Here is a 20547-nt window from a genome sequence, read left to right as displayed (position 1 = left end):
TATTGTGTAACCAAGATATTGTGTAACCAAGATACTGTCTCACCAAGATATTGTGTAACCAAGATACTGTCTCATCAAGATATTGTGTAACCAAGATATTGTTACCAGGATATTGTCTCACCAAGATATTGTGTAACCAAGATATTGTGTAACCAAGATATTGTCTCACCAAGATATTGTGTCACCAAGATATTGTCTCCCCAAGATATTGTCACCAAGATATTGTCTCACCAAGATATTCAGCCATTCCCAATATTAAAATATCAGTTAAATACAGCATCAACAAGCAACCATATAATTATAAAGCTTCCTTATAGAATGCATCTTAATAACTTGACATATTCCGTCGGAGTATTGCATGCTGAGGAAAACCATTAACCTTCTAATCAGCTTCGTGTTTGGTTCATCAACAAGTCTACCACAACATGTTGAGATGATTAGGAAACCTGCAAAAAACCTAAACATGTTAGTGATGATGCCAATATTAGCAGCCATGTTTTTATCCGTGATGTAAGGCTTACTAGTAATTGTCCGAGAAATGGTTAAGTCTCTGTATCACACACTGGTTTACGTTATACAATACATGAGAGCATTATGTACATATCTATTACGGTACATCGTCGTGAGATGTAAAAGGACAGCAGGTCAATGTCATGTATGGTGTTCTTATCATAAATATGTCAATGTCAGTTTAATCAGGCATTATGTCATATTCGTTTGCATGTAGTCTTTGCTTTGTTTACAATGATATGTAATAATGTTCAAGACCTGAAGTGTATTTCTACGGAAGCGTATTCCGGCACGTTGTGTTTTATTTTAACTCGAAATTTCGAGATAGTTATCCGAAATTTTGAGTTAGTAAGTCGAAATTTCGAGTTGTTATCTCGAAATTTCGAGATCGACTTACTAACTCAAAATTTCGGATTACTAACTCGAAATTTCGAGTTGCTATCTCTAACTTTCGAGTTACTATCTCAAAATTTCGGGTTGCTATCTCGGAATTTCGGGTTAATACCTCAAAATTTCGGATTACTAACACAACGTGGCCGGAATACGCTTCTGTATATTTCTTATTTGTATGTACTGAATTATAATCACAAATGAAAATTTTATCCTAATATCTATTTAAATAAAACGAATAAATATAGATAAATAAATAAACAAATAAATAAAAATGATGAGATCTAAACTATTGTTAACCATATTTAATACGATAAGTTAAATATGCCGGTTTTAGGATAACCGGGGTTGGTTACCTTGTTACCGATGTTGGTTTGTAATCCAGTAATATCTTGTATACCGTAAACTGGTGATAAGTCTTTCTTCGGGTGATAAATCTTTCTTTGGGTAACAGTTAAAACGTATTATGCTTCAAAATTTTAAATGCCCTAGATATAGAGATGAATGTTGTGTTTCTTTTGTTTGGTTGTTCAAATCTTTCTGTACTCCTAAATCCCTTCTGTTTGGACATGTGCAAAATTTCACCAAATCTAACAATAGAATTTGAGAATTTTTTTATGTTTGGATCTTGTGTGCGTGTAGATTTTACATATATAATTTATATTTCATTTAATACATATTTCAGTTATCGTAGGTAATTGTATATTTATGGTCAGAGAAGACTTTAAGGGGTGGTAACAACTTGTATTCAACCCCTTGATTAACTTAATCTTTGCAATAAGATATATTCAGAGTGAAGTCTTACCTTACGTCTCATTCAATAAATAGACATGAAAAAAACCTTTACTATTAAAAGCCATTATTATTTTACCTTAAATCGATTATGATGTAACAAAACTGGGCCTCATTATGGAAATCACGAAATAAATATAGATTTTATGGGTATTTTTTTCTGAATTTTTCATGAAACTTTGAAAACGGCTGTGATGAAAAAAAAATCAACACAGCCTGTAATATATATCTCCTACTTTTAAATATTTGGAAAAGTATGATAGTCAAGTTGTAGAATCATCACAGCGAGAATAGTATAGCGTAGAGATGATATAATACACAACAGAATGTTCATTCATGTTTTATGATCCAGTCTAGACTGATGGGCGGTTGATTAGAGCATGCGCACTTACAATCTACTTAGCGAAATGATGGGGCAGATTTGTGATGCAGTTATTGATATTATGGCGTATGACCAATCTGTATAACGAAATTCACATCCACTTTTTCTACCTGTGTATCACTCAGAATGACTGATGATTTTTTTCTAGGCTAGCCATCATCTCGTTAACTGGCACTTGTATATTACCGATGTTTTCTGCCCGTCCATTTACGTTGTTTATCTAATAACATTAAAAATGAAAAATATGTAAAAAAAATGTTAGGATTAACCGCATTAAACAAAGAATTACGTCTTTCGAACAAACAATAAACACACAAAACGAGAAGCACATGATCGACTTGCGTTTGTTGTAAAAAAAAATAAAAAAAGAAAGAAAACATGATTGTTGTCATGATTTTGCGCTCATTATTGCGTTGGTAAGTTTTGTCGTAAATGAAACAGAAGAGTCTTCCGAAACACCTCGAAATATTTTGCATATTTTCAAGATTGTCTATGTAAAGATATGCATTTTACCCTCATTTTGTAGTCTTGCATGCAGTCAAGTCAAAGACACGTCCTTTTCATTATTTGTGCGTGGAGACGGTTTTCCGTACCCTGCGTGCCACAAGTGTCTGACGATCTTCGAAAGTTTTGAAATCACATTTATTAAAACGATAAAACCTTCCCATCAGGCGTTTAACGCTGATTTTAGCCAGTATGGATCTTCCTTAGTCGTCTTCGAGGTATTTCGAAACAGAAATAATTATACGTTGTTTAACTCGACTGTATCTAACACTATATTTGTATTAAAAGGTGTTTTTTCACCTGTGTGTCTTTTGAATAATTTGCCGATGGACTTTAAGTCCCCTAGGTTTGTCGTACCTGAATGCCACATTTGATTCATTCACATGTGCTTGTATTTCTTTGGAATTGTTTGATATGAAATTTATTGCATTTTGGGGATAATCCACCTCCCCATCTCGCGTCTGACGTTGATTTAGTCCAATCTGGAACTTCCTGTCGCCTACAGGGACGAAACAGCTTAATCAATTTGGCGCTATCTTATCTAATTCTAAATTTGCTTTCATAGATGCTTTTCATTTGTATAGTTTTTTTCACAATTTCCTTGATAGAGAGGGTCACAATCTCCCGAATTCAAATTAAATTTAATTTTTAAATTCGATTATTTCAAACTATCGTAAATTACACATGTATGTTGTGAACCGTGAAACTGTTCAGTCGGACCGTAAGGTCGTCTCTGTGATGTTTTGATTTGAATCTGGTTTTAAGAGCGGATCAGACAAAGTGTTTAAGTAATACCTGTCTATATATAGATACACGATCGGATTAGATATCGTTATGAAAGACTAATTTAGGTGATAATCTGTATACTCACGCGATCTATGTTTAAACCTATAACAAAACAACACATTGCTTACAATAGAGAACTGTTAAGTAGGATTACATCGTCAAATTGTTACTTATTGACTTACCTGATTTACTATATATTTACATAGCGATTCTTCTATATAAACAAACCTGAGAGAAGTGGGATTCATGGGTCCATATATGACACCAAGTTTGTGACGATAATGAAATATGCTTGTCGTTATAGAATCGACGACGTTTCTACGTCAGCATCGACAGATCACAATGACGATAACAAAAAATTTAGTTTACACTGACAATATCAGTTTACAGATAACACTGACAATATCAGTTTACAGATAACATTGACGATATTAGTTTACAGATAACACTGACAATATCAGTTTACAGATAACACGGACAATATCAGTTTACAGATAACACTGACAATATCAGTTTACAGATAACACGGACAGTATTAGTTTACAGATAACACGGACAATATTAGTTTACAGATAACACCGACAATATCAGTTTACAGATAACACTGACAATATCAGTTTACAGATAACACGGACAATATCAGTTTACAGATAACACGGACAATATCAGTTTACAGATAACACGGACAATATCAGTTTACAGATAACACGGACAATATTAGTTTACAGATAACACCGACAATATCAGTTTACAGATAACACTGACAATATCAGTTTACAGATAACACGGACAATATCAGTTTACAGATAACACGGACAATGTTAGTTTACAGATAACACTGACAATATCAGTTTACAGATAACACTGACAATATTACACTGACAATATAAGTTTACAGATAACACTGACAATATTAGTTTAGATAACACTGACAATGTTAGTTTACAGATAACACGGACAATATCAGTTTAGATAACACGGACAATATCAGTTTACTGGTTACACTGACAATATCAGTTTACAGATAACACTGACAATATAAGTTTACAGATAACACTGACAATATCAGTTTACAGATAACACTGACAATATCAGTTTAGATAACACGGACAATATCAGTTTACAGGTTACACTGACAATATCAGTTTACAGATAACACTGACAATATAAGTTTACAGATAACACTGACAATATCAGTTTACACGGACAGTATTAGTTTACAGGTTACACTGACAATATAAGTTTACAGATAACACGGACAATATAAGTTTACAGATAACACTGACAATATAAATTTACAGATAACACGGACAATATAAGTTTACAGATAACACTGACAATATAAGTTTACAGATAACACTGACAATATAAGTTTACAGATAACACTGACAATATCAGTTTACACGGACAATATCAGTTTACAGATAACACTGACAATATAAGTTTACAGATAACACTGACAATATCAGTTTACACGGACAATATCAGTTTACAGATAACACGGACAATATAAGTTTACAGATAACACTGACAATATAAATTTACAGATAACACGGACAATATAAATTTACAGATAACACTGACAATATTAGTTTACAGATAACACTGACAATGTTAGTTTACAGATAACACTGACAATGTTAGTTTACAGATAACACGGACAATATAAATTTACAGATAACACCGACAATATCAGTTTACAGATTACACCGACAATAACGAACATTTTAGTTCACAAATTACGGTAACGACATCACCTGACAAATTACACTGGCAATACCAAATATTTCAGTTGACAGGTTACATGGACAATACCGAACATTATATTTTAGTTTAAAGCTGTGTCGTGAGTTTGGCCATTGTGTCGTGAGTTTGACCACTGTGTCGTGAGTTTGACCACTGTGCCGTGAGTTTGACCATTGTGTCGTCGTGAGTTAAACCACTGTGTTGTAAGTTTGACCACTAGGTTTCGAGTTTGACCACTGTGTCGTGGGTTTGACCAATGTGTCGTAAGTTTGACCAATGTGTCGTAAGTTTGACCATTGTGTCGTGAGTTAAACCACTGTGTTGTGAATTTGACCACTAGGTTTCGAGTTTGACCACTGTGTCGTGGGTTTGACCGATGTGTCGTGAGTTTGACAATTGTGTCGTGAGTTTGACAATTGTGTCGTGAGTTAAACCACTGTGTTGTGAGTTTGACCATTGTGTCTTGAGTTTGACCACTGTGCCGTGAGTTTGACCACTGTGTCGTAAGTTTGACCACTGAGTTGTGAGTTTGACCACTGTGTCGTAAGTTTGACCACTGAGTTGTGAGTTTGACCACTATGTCGTAAGTTTGACCACTGTGCCGTAAGTTTGACCAATGTGTCGTGAGTTTGACCAATGTGCCGTGAGTTTGACCATTGTGTCGTGAGTTTGACCACTGTGCCGTAAGTTTGACCACTGTGTCGTAAGTTTGACCAATGTGTCGTAAGTTTGACCACTGTGCCGTAAGTTTGACCACTGTGTCCTGGCTTTGACCACTGGCTTTTGCTTCTTTGTTGTTTTATTTATAAGACTGACCGTGTCACAGAAACCAAAACACTCCAATGCTGGACACAAGCCATATTGTTACTCATACGTGTAAACAAACAGAAAAAAACTCGGGCACGATATCAATTTATCCGTCTATCATGAAGGCAAAGCTGATTATTTCAAATAATGACCTTGATTTGAAAAGAAACCATAATCCGTTCATAACTGCACGATCTAACATAGACCGTAACCTTACATTACTGTTGTTACCGTCCCACACCAAACAGTGATATTGTTGTATGCTAGCGTCCCACACCAAACACTGATATTGTAGTACGTTAGCGTCCCACACCAAACAGTGATATTGTTGTACGTTAGCGTCCCACACCAAACGGTGATATTGTTGTACGTTAGCGTCCCACACCAAACAGTGATATTGTTGCACGTTAGCGTCCCACACCAAACAGTGATAGTGTAGTACGTTAGCGTCCCACACCAAACAGTGATATTGTTGTACGTTAGCGTCCCACACCAAACAGTGATAGGGTTGTACGTTAGCGTCCCACACCAAACAGTGATATTGTTGTACGTTAGCGTCCCACACCAAACAGTGATAGTGTAGTACGTTAGCGTCCCACACCAAACAGTGATATTGTTGTACGTTAGCGTCCCACACCAAACAGTGATAGGGTTGTACGTTAGCGTCCCACACCAAACAGTGATATTGTTATACATTAGCGTCCCACACCAAACAGTGATAGTGTTGTATGCTAGCGTCCCACACCAAACAGTGATATTGTAGTACGTTAGCGTCCAACACCAAACAGTGATATTGTTGTACGTTAGCGTCCCACACCAAACAGTGATATTGTTGTACGTTAGCGTCCCACACCAAACAGTGATATTGTTGTACGTTAGCGTCCCACACCAAACAGTGATATTGTAGTACGTTAGCGTCCCACACCAAACAGTGATATTGTTGTACGTTAGCGTCCCACACCAAACACTGATATTGTTGTACGTTACCGTCCCACACCAAACAGTGATATGGTTGTACGTTAGCGTCCCACACCAAACAGTGATAGTGTTGTATGCTAGCGTCCCACACAAAATATTGAAGATGTTGTACGTTAGCGTCCCACACCAAACAGTGATAGTGTTGTATGCTAGCGTCCCACACCAAACACTGATATTGTAGTACGTTAGCGTCCCACACCAAACAGTGATATTGTAGTACGTTAGCGTCCCACACCAAACAGTGATATTGTAGTACGTTAGCGTCCCACACCAAACACTGATATTGTTGTACGTTACCGTCCCACACCAAACAGTGATATGGTTGTACGTTAGCGTCCCACACCAAACAGTGATAGTGTTTTACGTTAGTGTCCCACACCAAACAGTGATAATGTTGTACGTTAGCGTCCCACACCAAACAGTGATATTGTCATACGTTAGCGTCCCACACCAAACACTGATATTGTTGAATGTTAGCATCCCACACCAAACAGTGATAGTGATGTATGTTAGCGTCCCATACCAAACAGTGATAGTGTTGTACGTTAGCGTCCCACACCAAACAGTGATATTGTTGTACGTTAGCGTCCCACACCTAACAGTGATATTGTTGTACATTAGCGTCCCACACCAAACAGTGATAGTGTAGTACGTTAGCTTCCCACACCAAACACTGATAGTGTTGTATGTTAGCGTCCCACACTAAACAGTGACATTGTTGTACGTTAGCGTCCCACACCAAACAGTGATAGTGTTGTATGCTAGCGTCCCACACAAAATATTAATAATGTTGTACGTTAGCGTCCCACACCAAACAGTGATAGTGTTGTACATTAGCATCCCACACCAAACAGTGATAGTGTTGTATGCTAGCGTCCCGCACAAAATATTGATAATGTTGTACGTTAGCGTCCCACACCAAACACTGATATTGTAGTACGTTAGCGTCCCACACCAAACAGTGATATTGTTGTACGTTAGCGTCCCACACCAAACGGTGATATTGTTGTACGTTAGCGTCCCACACCAAACAGTGATATTGTTGCACGTTAGCGTCCCACACCAAACAGTGATATTGTTGTACGTTAGCGTCCCACACCAAACAGTGATAGTGTTGTATGCTAGCGTCCCACACAAAATATTAATAATGTTGTACGTTAGCGTCCCACACCAAACACTGATATTGTTGTACGTTAGCGTCCCACACTAAACAGTGACATTGTTGTACGTTACCGTCCCACACCAAACAGTGATATTGTCATACGTTAGCGTCCCACACCAAACACTGATATTGTTGAATGTTAGCATCCCACACCAAACAGTGATAGTGATGTATGTTAGCGTCCCATACCAAACAGTGATAGTGTTGTACGTTAGCGTCCCACACCAAACAGTGATATTGTTGTACGTTAGCGTCCCACACCAAACAGTGATATTGTTGTACATTAGCGTCCCACACCAAACAGTGATAGTGTTGTATGCTAGCGTCCCACACAAAATATTAATAATGTTGTACGTTAGCGTCCCACACCAAACAGTGATAGTGTTGTACATTAGCGTCCCACACCAAACAGTGATAGTGTTGTATGCTAGCGTCCCACACAAAATATTGATAATGTTGTACGTTAGCGTCCCACACCAAACACTGATATTGTAGTACGTTAGCGTCCCACACCAAACAGTGATATTGTTGTACGTTAGCGTCCCACACCAAACGGTGATATTGTTGTACGTTAGCGTCCCACACCAAACAGTGATATTGTTGCACGTTAGCGTCCCACACCAAACAGTGATATTGTTGTACGTTAGCGTCCCACACCAAACAGTGATAGTGTAGTACGTTAGCGTCCCACACCAAACAGTGATATTGTTGTACGTTAGCGTCCCACACCAAACAGTGATAGGGTTGTACGTTAGCGTCCCACACCAAACAGTGATATTGTTGTACATTAGCGTCCCACACCAAACAGTGATAGTGTTGTATGCTAGCGTCCCACACAAAATATTAATAATGTTGTTGTACACCAAACAGTTATAGTGTTGTATGCTAGCGTCCCACACCAAACACTGATATTGTAGTACGTTAGCGTCCCACACCAAACAGTGATATTGTTGTACGTTAGCGTCCCACACCAAACAGTGATAGTGTAGTACGTTAGCGTCCCACACCAAACAGTGATATTGTTGTACATTAGCGTCCCACACCAAACAGTGATAGTGTTGTATGCTAGCGTCCCACACAAAATATTAATAATGTTGTACGTTAGCATCCCACACCAAACAGTGATAGTGTTGTATGCTAGCGTCCCACACCAAACACTGATATTGTAGTACGTTAGCGTCCCACACCAAACAGTGATATTGTTGTACGTTAGCGTCCCACACCAAACAGTGATATGGTTGTACGTTAGCGTCCCACACCAAACAGTGATAGTGTTGTATGCTAGCGTCCCACACAAAATATTGAAGATGTTGTACGTTAGCGTCCCACACCAAACAGTGATAGTGTTGTATGCTAGCGTCCCACACAAAATATTGAAGATGTTGTACGTTAGCGTCCCACACCAAACAGTGATAGTGTTGTATGCTAGCGTCCCACACCAAACACTGATATTGTAGTACGTTAGCGTCCCACACCAAACACTGATATTGTTGAATGTTAGCGTCCCACACCAAACAGTGATATTGTAGTACGTTAGCGTCCCACACCAAACAGTGATATTGTTGTACGTTAGCGTCCCACACCAAACACTGATATTGTTGTACGTTACCGTCCCACACCAAACAGTGATATGGTTGTACGTTAGCGTCCCACACCAAACAGTGATAGTGTTTTACGTTAGTGTCCCACACCAAACAGTGATAATGTTGTACGTTAGCGTCCCACACCAAACAGTGATATTGTCATACGTTAGCGTCCCACACCAAACACTGATATTGTTGAATGTTAGCATCCCACACCAAACAGTGATAGTGATGTATGTTAGCGTCCCATACCAAACAGTGATAGTGTTGTACGTTAGCGTCCCACACCAAACAGTGATATTGTTGTACGTTAGCGTCCCACACCTAACAGTGATATTGTTGTACATTAGCGTCCCACACCAAACAGTGATAGTGTAGTACGTTAGCTTCCCACACCAAACACTGATATTGTTGTACGTTGTTGTACGTTAGCGTCCCACACCAAACAGTGACATTGTTGTACGTTAGCGTCCCACACCAAACAGTGATAATGTTGTACGTTAGCGTCCCACACCAAACAGTGATATTGTCATACGTTAGCGTCCCACACCAAACACTGATATTGTTGAATGTTAGCATCCCACACCAAACAGTGATAGTGATGTATGTTAGCGTCCCAGACCAAACAGTGATAGTGTTGTACGTTAGCGTCCCACACCAAACAGTGATATTGTTGTACATTAGCGTCCCACACCAAACAGTGATAGTGTTGTATGCTAGCGTCCCACACAAAATATTAATAATGTTGTACGTTAGCGTCCCACACCAAACAGTGATAGTGTTGTACATTAGCGTCCCACACCAAACAGTGATAGTGTTGTATGCTAGCGTCCCACACAAAATATTGATAATGTTGTACGTTAGCGTCCCACACCAAACAGTGATATTGTTGTATGCTAGCGTCCCACACCAAACACTGATATTGTTGTCGGTAGCGTCCCACACCAAACACTGATATTGTTGTACGTTACCGTCCCACACCAAACAGTGATATGGTTGTACGTTAGCGTCCCACACCAAACAGTGATAGTGTTGTATGCTAGCGTCCCACACAAAATATTGAAGATGTTGTACGTTAGCGTCCCACACCAAACAGTGATAGTGTTGTATGCTAGCGTCCCACACCAAACACTGATATTGTAGTACGTTAGCGTCCCACACCAAACAGTGATATTGTTGTACGTTAGCGTCCCACACCAAACAGTGATATTGTAGTACGTTAGCGTCCCACACCAAACAGTGATATTGTTGTACGTTAGCGTCCCACACCAAACACTGATATTGTTGTACGTTACCGTCCCACACCAAACAGTGATATGGTTGTACGTTAGCGTCCCACACCAAACAGTGATAGTGTTTTACGTTAGTGTCCCACACCAAACAGTGATAATGTTGTACGTTAGCGTCCCACACCAAACAGTGATATTGTCATACGTTAGCGTCCCACACCAAACACTGATATTGTTGAATGTTAGCATCCCACACCAAACAGTGATAGTGATGTATGTTAGCGTCCCATACCAAACAGTGATAGTGTTGTACGTTAGCGTCCCACACCAAACAGTGATATTGTTGTACGTTAGCGTCCCACACCAAACAGTGATATTGTTGTACGTTAGCGTCCCACACCAAACAGTGATAGTGTAGTACGTTAGCTTCCCACACCAAACACTGATATTGTTGTACGTTGTTGTACGTTAGCGTCCCACACCAAACACTGATATTGTTGTACGTTAGCGTCCCACACCAAACAGTGATATTGTTGTACGTTAGCGTCCCACACCTAACAGTGATATTGTTGTACATTAGCGTCCCACACCAAACAGTGATAGTGTTTACGTACGTTGTACGTTGTTGTCCCACACCAAACACTGATATTGTTGTACGTTAGCGTCCCACACCAAACAGTGATATTGTTGTACGTTAGCGTCCCACACCTAACAGTGATATTGTTGATATTGTTGATATGTAGCATCCCACACCAAACAGTGATATTGTTGTACGTTAGCGTCCCACACCAAACAGTGATATTGTTGTACGTTAGTTGTACGCGTCCCACACCAAACAGTGATAGTGTAGTACGTTAGCTTCCCACACCAAACACTGATATTGTTGTACGTTGTTGTACGTTAGCGTCCCACACCAAACAGTGACATTGTTGTACGTTAGCGTCCCACACCAAACAGTGATAATGTTGTACGTTAGCGTCCCACACCAAACAGTGATATTGTCATACGTTAGCGTCCCACACCAAACACTGATATTGTTGAATGTTAGCATCCCACACCAAACAGTGATAGTGATGTATGTTAGCGTCCCATACCAAACAGTGATAGTGTTGTACGTTAGCGTCCCACACCAAACAGTGATATTGTTGTACATTAGCGTCCCACACCAAACAGTGATAGTGTTGTATGCTAGCGTCCCACACAAAATATTAATAATGTTGTACGTTAGCGTCCCACACCAAACAGTGATATTGTTGTACATTAGCGTCCCACACCAAACAGTGATAGTGTTGTATGCTAGCGTCCCACACAAAATATTGATAATGTTGTACGTTAGCGTCCCACACCAAACAGTGATATTGTTGTATGCTAGCGTCCCACACCAAACACTGATATTGTTGTACGGTAGCGTCCCACACCAAACAGCGATATTGTTGTACGTTAGCGTCCCACACCAAACACTGATATTGTTGTACGTTAGCGTCCCACACCAAACAGTGATATTGTTGTATGATCTAACACACTTATATCGATGACGTCACTAAATGACCACTTCATGATGTATAACTATCTTGATGCATTGCTATCGCAAAAAAAAAAAAAAAAACACAAAACAAAACAAAAAAATAATAATGATCAGTATGAATAAATTCAGTCACAAATAAAATAAATATACATTATAATTTTTTTTTTCGTTTGTTTTGTGGAATTATAAATTTAAATAGTGGATTTCTGTTTCGTTATGATGTAACAACATGGTGTCAGGTGAACTACATTCTAGAGTTTTAAGGATGAAGAATGAAACAAGTTTATCCAAACTACCATGTACTAAGTCTACTGTGTATAGTATCCTCTCAGCCCAGATGCATGCACTTTACGAAAACACATTTAGGATGAGTTTGCAGTGAAGTAGATATTCAGACCTTTTCAGCAGAATCGATCTAAGCCTCGCTTCCTTCATTACATTATTACATATCACTAAAAAGGTAAACAAGAAAATATAAAACAAAACAAATGCTTTGAGCATGTTCCCTTTAATGTATTTAATTAAAACCGGTTCTAAATGAGAAAATTTCACAATTTTTTATTTCTACGTTATTGTTTTGTCGGTATTTTCTTTGTTGATCTAGAATACATTCACGTGATGAATACTATTCTCAGTAATACCAGAGGCAAGGTTGCAGAAACACGTGATCGGCCACGCAATTCACATGACCGACCACGCAGATCACATGACCTGCCACGCAGAAACATTAAAACCAATGTTCAGTACATTAAAGATGTAGACATGGTACTTCATATAGAAAACAAACTTACAGTAAAACTCCTCTGAATTATCAACAATACCACATAGGAATATCGTTTGCTCCTAAGACTGGACAAGTTTTTTTTTTCTGACAGCGTTATGATACTTTATTAGGACTCTTGACCTTTCATTGTATGGTATCTCAATCTTTACATACCTAGACGCTGTGGAAATCATTATGCAGACTGTTGTGTGCCCATCATAAAATCATTTTATATTATCAAAATTGTGGTCAAGAAAATTCCTAAACGACCTAGAATACACAAACAATTATATTTTATAGTCCAGATCCAACAAGCTTGCTTTTGTTTCAGGGATGATGCATTGTAAATGGTTATAAAGAATACAGATGCACTGACTGACTTTTTTTTTGACCAGGAACATACATGCGTAAGTTGGTGGTTTAGTTCGTACGTCATGAACAATAATCATTTTGAGAAATCCAATAGATTACAAATGATGACGTTCGAGCACCTGTCAAGTCTCACAGTGTTTAAACAATATCGTAAGCTTCATGTGAAAGTTTTCTCCCATTCCGTGAAATCTCCATGGTGTCTCCAGGTGTTGCTTTATGTACTACCGTCATTAATTAGGTGAATTACGTGGAGTGACCGATAGAAAAGACATCCTTTGGAGGAGAATATTTTCTGCGTTTTTGGTATCTGATTAATTGATAGATTTTTTTTTGTATTTGAACACCAAATGGTTGTCTTTACTCTGAAAGAATGTTTATTTTACTTATTCTTTAAATATCTTTTAATAGCAAAACCAGGTTTTAAAGTTATATTAATAACCCTCGTTTGTCCGAATGGAAACGCGTCAGGGGTCTTACTGTAGACGGAAACCGAACTGCCAAGTATACAGAGAAAACTGGTCGGTTTATATCCATGGCAACTACTGCTGAGGTAGCGGGTTGATGAACATGATGATATGTCCAATATATTACGGACTGTAATGCTTTTCTTTGCTTAAGTTATCATTTTCAGCATACTTTTGATTTCAGTACGAGAGAAATTCATGTGGCAAAGCATTTTTTGACGCTGCAAGTCTTTGAACTTTGTAAAGATGGGGTAAGGGGAGGAAGGAAGCAGTTTTGTTGTTTGCTTTGTTTGTTTGTTTATTTTTGCTTTTCATTGTTTTGTCAGACACTTCTGTGTCATTGTTTGTGATAAATGTACACAGAGGAGAAATCGGTAAACACCTCCTGCATCTATCAAACAATATTATGATTCCCATGGATGCACCAGACCGTTAAGTCTTTACTGAAGATAGACGTGGGTTCTTGACTTGCGGTCAGGACAAAGTCTAAGAGGTTGACATCTGTGTATGGTGGTTAACCGCCAGCAACCAACACTTTCCTCGTGCTTCTAGCAAAGTCATGGAATGAAACAGCAGAAAACACTTCCCATATTACTACATCATCAGCTCCTTCAAATGTGAAGTCATCCGGTGAGTGTCATGTTAAGTCAACCATGTGATAGTCGACTTTTTCTAAACTTTTCATTACAAGCAAACGCGGCAACTATTGAATGGATATGCCCAAAGACGCATCTATGTCAAAGAAATTATCGAAACATGCCACAGTGACCTCGCCAAGTCCTTCAATTTAACTCTCATAGATATATTTACCAGATATATTTGTATATTGCCAAACCTCGCTATCTCGAACTATTATACTTCGAAGTCCCTGTATAATTCGAAGTATGTCATCGGTCCCGGCCCAAACATTACACTTAACATTCGCTCATGTTTAGATAAGATAATAGGATAACACGAAGTTTGCCCATGGTCCCCCCGACTTCGAGATTACGAGGTTTTACTGTATACGAATCGTGCTGCAACTCGAATGAATTCGGGGACTAAAAGTATACCAGCAGGTCTGCCGTCTGCAATCACACTAATTGTTTATGGTATTGAATAACACCTTTCGATACTTTAGAATAGAATAGAACAGAACAGATCCACACCTGGATTCAATTGCATCATAAAGCTGTTCCGTCCACCAAGGACTTGCGTCAGATAAAATACAGACCCCTATTGTTGGAACCCAAGAGACAAAAGGAAAGTCGATAATGGTAAAATTCAGCTTCACTACGAAGGGTCAACGATACATTCGCTCCTAGGTCATGTGGTCATTTCGGTCACGTCGGAACTTTTATATTGCAGTTTTCTCCGTCCATAGTGTTAATACAAGGACATTTCCGGACTGTAGTCATTCTTTTGTCTGTGTCTTCGTCAGATATTGGTAGATAATAATAGATCTCTGCAGCGTTCACTGACTCTGAATAATTCATATTAGTTACAACTAGTTTATCATTGAAAGCTTAAAGAAATAAGCATTTCAGATATTACAATAAACACGTCAATTGCGGAGTATGTATAACGTTGTATATTTGTCAATGTAACACCAGAAAGAGTGATTCAGTGGATAACAGTCTGTAATAGTAAGGACTGTGGTATATTTCTAACACATTGCAGTACCACTGTCTGTGGTATATTTCTAACACATTGTAGTACAACTGTCTGTGGTATATTTATAATACATTACAGTACCACTGTCTGTGGTATATTTCTAACACATTGTAGTACCACTGTCTGTGGTATATTTATAATACATTGCAGTACCACTGTCTGTGGTATATTTACAATACATTACAGTACCACTGTCTGTGGTATATTTCTAACACATTGCAGTTCCACTGTCTGTGGTATATTTCTAACACATTGCAGTACCACTGTCTGTGGTATATTTATAATACATTGGAGTACCACTGTCTGTGGTATATTTATAATACATTGCAGTACCACTGTCTGTGGTATATTTATAATACCTTGTAGTACCACTGTCTGTGGTATATTTCAAATACATTACAGTACCACTGTCTGTGGTATATTTATAATACATTGCAGTACCACTGTCTGGTATATTTATAATACATTGCAGTACCACTGTCTGTGGTATATTTATAATACATTGTAGTACCACTGTCTGTGGTATATTTATAATACATTGCAGTACCACTGTCTGTGGTATATTTATAATACATTGCAGTACCACTGTCTGTGGTATATTTATAACACATTGCAGTACCACTGTCTGTGGTATATTTATAATACATTGTAGTACCACTGTCTGTGGTATATTTATAACACATTGCAGTACCACTGTCTGTGTTATATTTATAATACATTGCAGTTGCAGTACCACTGTCTGTGGTATATTTATAATACATTGCAGTACCACTGTCTGGTATATTTATAATACATTGCATTGTCTGTGGTATATTTATAATACATTTCAGTACCACTGTCTGTGGTATATTTATAATACATTGCAGTACCACTGTCTGTGGTATATTTATAACACATTGCAGTACCACTGTCTGGTATATTTATAACACATTGCAGTACCACTGTCTGTGGTATATTTATAACACATTGCAGTACCACTGTCTGTGGTATATTTATAATACATTGCAGTACCACTGTCTGTGGTATATTTATAACACATTGCATTACCACTGTCTGTGGTATATTTATAACACATTGCAGTACCACTGTCTGTGGTATATTTATAATACATTGCAGTACCACTGTCTGGTATATTTATAATACATTGCAGTACCACTGTCTGTGGTATATTTATAATACATTGCAGTACCACTGTCTGTGGTATATTTATAATACCTTGCAGTACCACTGTCTGTGGTATATTTATAACACATTGCAGTACCACTGTCTGTGGTATATTTATAATACATTGCAGTACCACTGTCTGTGGTATATTTATAATACATTTCAGTACCACTGTCTGTGGTATATTTATAATACATTGCAGTACCACTGTCTGGTATATTTATAACACATTGTAGTACCACTGTCTGTGGTATATTTATAATACATTGTAGTACCACTGTCTGTGGTATATTTATAACACATTGCAGTACCACTGTCTGGTATATTTATAATACATTGCAGTACCACTGTCTGGTATATTTATAATACATTGCAGTACCACTGTCTGTGGTATATTTATAATACATTGCAGTACCACTGTCTGTGGTATATTTATAATACATTGTAGTACCACTGTCTGGTATATTTATAATACATTGCAGTACCACTGTCTGTGGTATATTTATAATACATTGCAGTACCACTGTCTGGAGTATACTTCTAATAAATTGCAGTACAACTGTCTGTGGTATATTTATAATACATTTCAGTACCACTGTCTGTGGTATATTTATAATACATTGCAGTACCACTGTCTGTGGTATATTTCTAGTACATTGCAGTACCACTGTCTGGTATATTTATAATACATTGTAGTACCACTGTCTGTGGTATATTTATAACACATTGCAGTACCACTGTCTGGTATATTTATAATACATTGCAGTACCACTGTCTGGTATATTTATAATACATTGCAGTACCACTGTCTGTGGTATATTTATAACACATTGCAGTACCACTGTCTGGTATATTTATAATACACATTGCAGTACCACTGTCTGTGGTATATTTATAACACATTGCAGTACCACTGTCTGTGGTATATTTATAATACATCGGAGTACAACTGTCTGTGGTATATTTATAACACATTGCAGTACCACTGTCTGGTATATTTATAATACATTGTAGTACCACTGTCTGGTATATTTATAATACATTTCAGTACCACTGTCTGTGGTATATTTCTAGTACATTGCAGTACCACTGTCTGGTATATTTATAATACATTGTAGTACCACTGTCTGTGGTATATTTATAACACATTGCAGTACCACTGTCTGGTATATTTATAATACATTGCAGTACCACTGTCTGTGGTATATTTATAATACATTGCAGTACCACTGTCTGTGGTATATTTATAATACATTTCAGTACCACTGTGGGTGGTATATTTATAACACATTGCAGTACCACTGTTCTGTGGTATATTTATAACACATTGTAGTACCACTGTCTGTGGTATATTTATAACACATTGCAGTACCACTGTCTGTGGTATATTTATAACACATTGCAGTACCACTGTTCTGTGGTATATTTATAACACATTGTAGTACCACTGTCTGTGGTATATTTATAACACATTGCAGTACCACTGTCTGTGGTATATTTATAACACATTGCAGTACCACTGTCTGGTATATTTATAACACATTGCAGTACCACTGTCTGTAGTATATTTATAATACATTGCAGTACCACTGTCTGGTATATTTATAACACATTGCAGTACCACTGTCTGGTATATTTATAACACATTGCAGTACCACTGTCTGGTATATTTATAATACATTGCAGTACCACTGTCTGGTATATTTATAATACATTGCAGTACCACTGTCTGTGGTATATTTATAATACATTGCAGTACCACTGTCTGTGGTATATTTATAACACATTGCAGTACCACTGTCTGGTATATTTATAATACATTGCAGTACCACTGTCTGGTATATTTATAATACATTGCAGTACCACTGTCTGTGGTATATTTATAACACATTGCAGTACCACTGTCTGGTATATTTATAATACATTGCAGTACCACTGTCTGGTATATTTATAATACATTGCAGTACCACTGTCTGTGGTATATTTATAATACATTGCAGTACCACTGTCTGTGGTATATTTATAATACATTTCAGTACCACTGTCTGTGGTATATTTATAACACATTGCAGTACCACTGTTCTGTGGTATATTTATAACACATTGTAGTACCACTGTCTGTGGTATATTTATAACACATTGCAGTACCACTGTCTGTGGTATATTTATAACACATTGCAGTACCACTGTCTGGTATATTTATAACACATTGCAGTACCACTGTCTGTGGTATATTTATAATACATTGCAGTACCACTGTCTGGTATATTTATAACACATTGCAGTACCACTGTCTGGTATATTTATAACACATTGCAGTACCACTGTCTGGTATATTTATAATACATTGCAGTACCACTGTCTGTGGTATATTACGATTAAATTGCTACCCCTAGTTGTTTTTATTGCTACATGTATTGTATGTTAGAAACAATTAACATATGGATATCAATGTCAGTTACTAAAACAAAGAACGTTATCTAGTTTGATTAAAATGTTGATATATAAAATGTTGTATATCTTATTTTTATCGCAAATAGCGATTGAAAACTGTATGTTTCAAGCTTTTAAAAATTATCAAGCAGAGAGTCAAACAGATTAAATTTTTTCGACGAATGGACAAAAGTATAAAGTTAGCTGTCAAAATGTTTTTTCGCCCAAATAGCTCTAATGTTCTGACATTATTAATATAGGACTCACCTGTCTCATCCGTATCTACATTTAGTACCTGTTCTTACGACTGGCGTCCCCGTGGGAGGTTTAAGCAAAGTTGTGGCATTCTAAGTTACACTATTTCAACAGCTACAAACAGCTGAAGACAGCAACAGGATGATTACATTAGCGGAGCTGTTTTAACGACATCAATTGTCACGATTGTATGTAATATATAACCAGACTTCCGCATTGTGTCCGGGTTTAGAGAAAGGAAGTATGAATTATATGTATAACATATGTATAATTTACCTGTATGGAAACTTATACACGTGACTTATTCCTTGACTACCTGGAATAACATTACCTACAGTAAATGAAAATGTAAAATCTGAGATCGACATAAAAAAATATTTCCCTCTAAGGCATATATCTTCAAATCAAAGACTTTCAGAGGTGATCAGCATCTCGTTTACACACGAACTACGACAAGTAATATAAGCATATATTGACCATCATGTCAGTAGTGGTTAAGCTTATTAATTGTTTCTCATTGTCTTTGTTTTATACGTCAGTGTATTTTATTATTTATAAGCCACCTTGCTGTATAATTATACAGCGCCACTTTTAGAGACTGTACAGTACATATAAGCCATTTGTCTATGATGTATTTGAAACATGACAGCATGATAATTTGTTCGAGAGCTAAATGACTTTGTTGACATCTCTATTAAGGGGCAATTAATCATACCATCCAGTATTTTTTAAAAAAGGAGTTTATAATGAGAGTTTTGATTTGAAACTCCCAGCTCCTTTAGCGTGACAAGAGGTGCTGTCCTGAACTATAGGGGCTATAACTTTTCTCCTTCATTCCTTGATGGGTTTTCATCATCCTTAGAAAAACTTAGCACTCTAGTCGCTTCATTACTTATGGGATTTTGATCACCATCTTACAAATGGCCAACAAAACCTTAGACACGCTCAAGTTTCAGGGATGTTAGGTCCAGGTCACTTTTTATCTATAAAATCATTGTCAGCGAATTAGAAGATATTTTTTTTTTAAATGATTATTGTCAAATATCGAA

Source organism: Ylistrum balloti, unplaced genomic scaffold (genome assembly GCF_031769215.1).
Source record: "Ylistrum balloti isolate Yb309-2 unplaced genomic scaffold, AGI_CSIRO_Ybal_v1 Utg369680, whole genome shotgun sequence".
Classification (NCBI taxonomy): domain Eukaryota; kingdom Metazoa; phylum Mollusca; class Bivalvia; order Pectinida; family Pectinidae; genus Ylistrum; species Ylistrum balloti.
The sequence above is the reverse complement of the archived record's forward strand: the minus strand, read 5'-3'. Positions refer to the sequence as shown.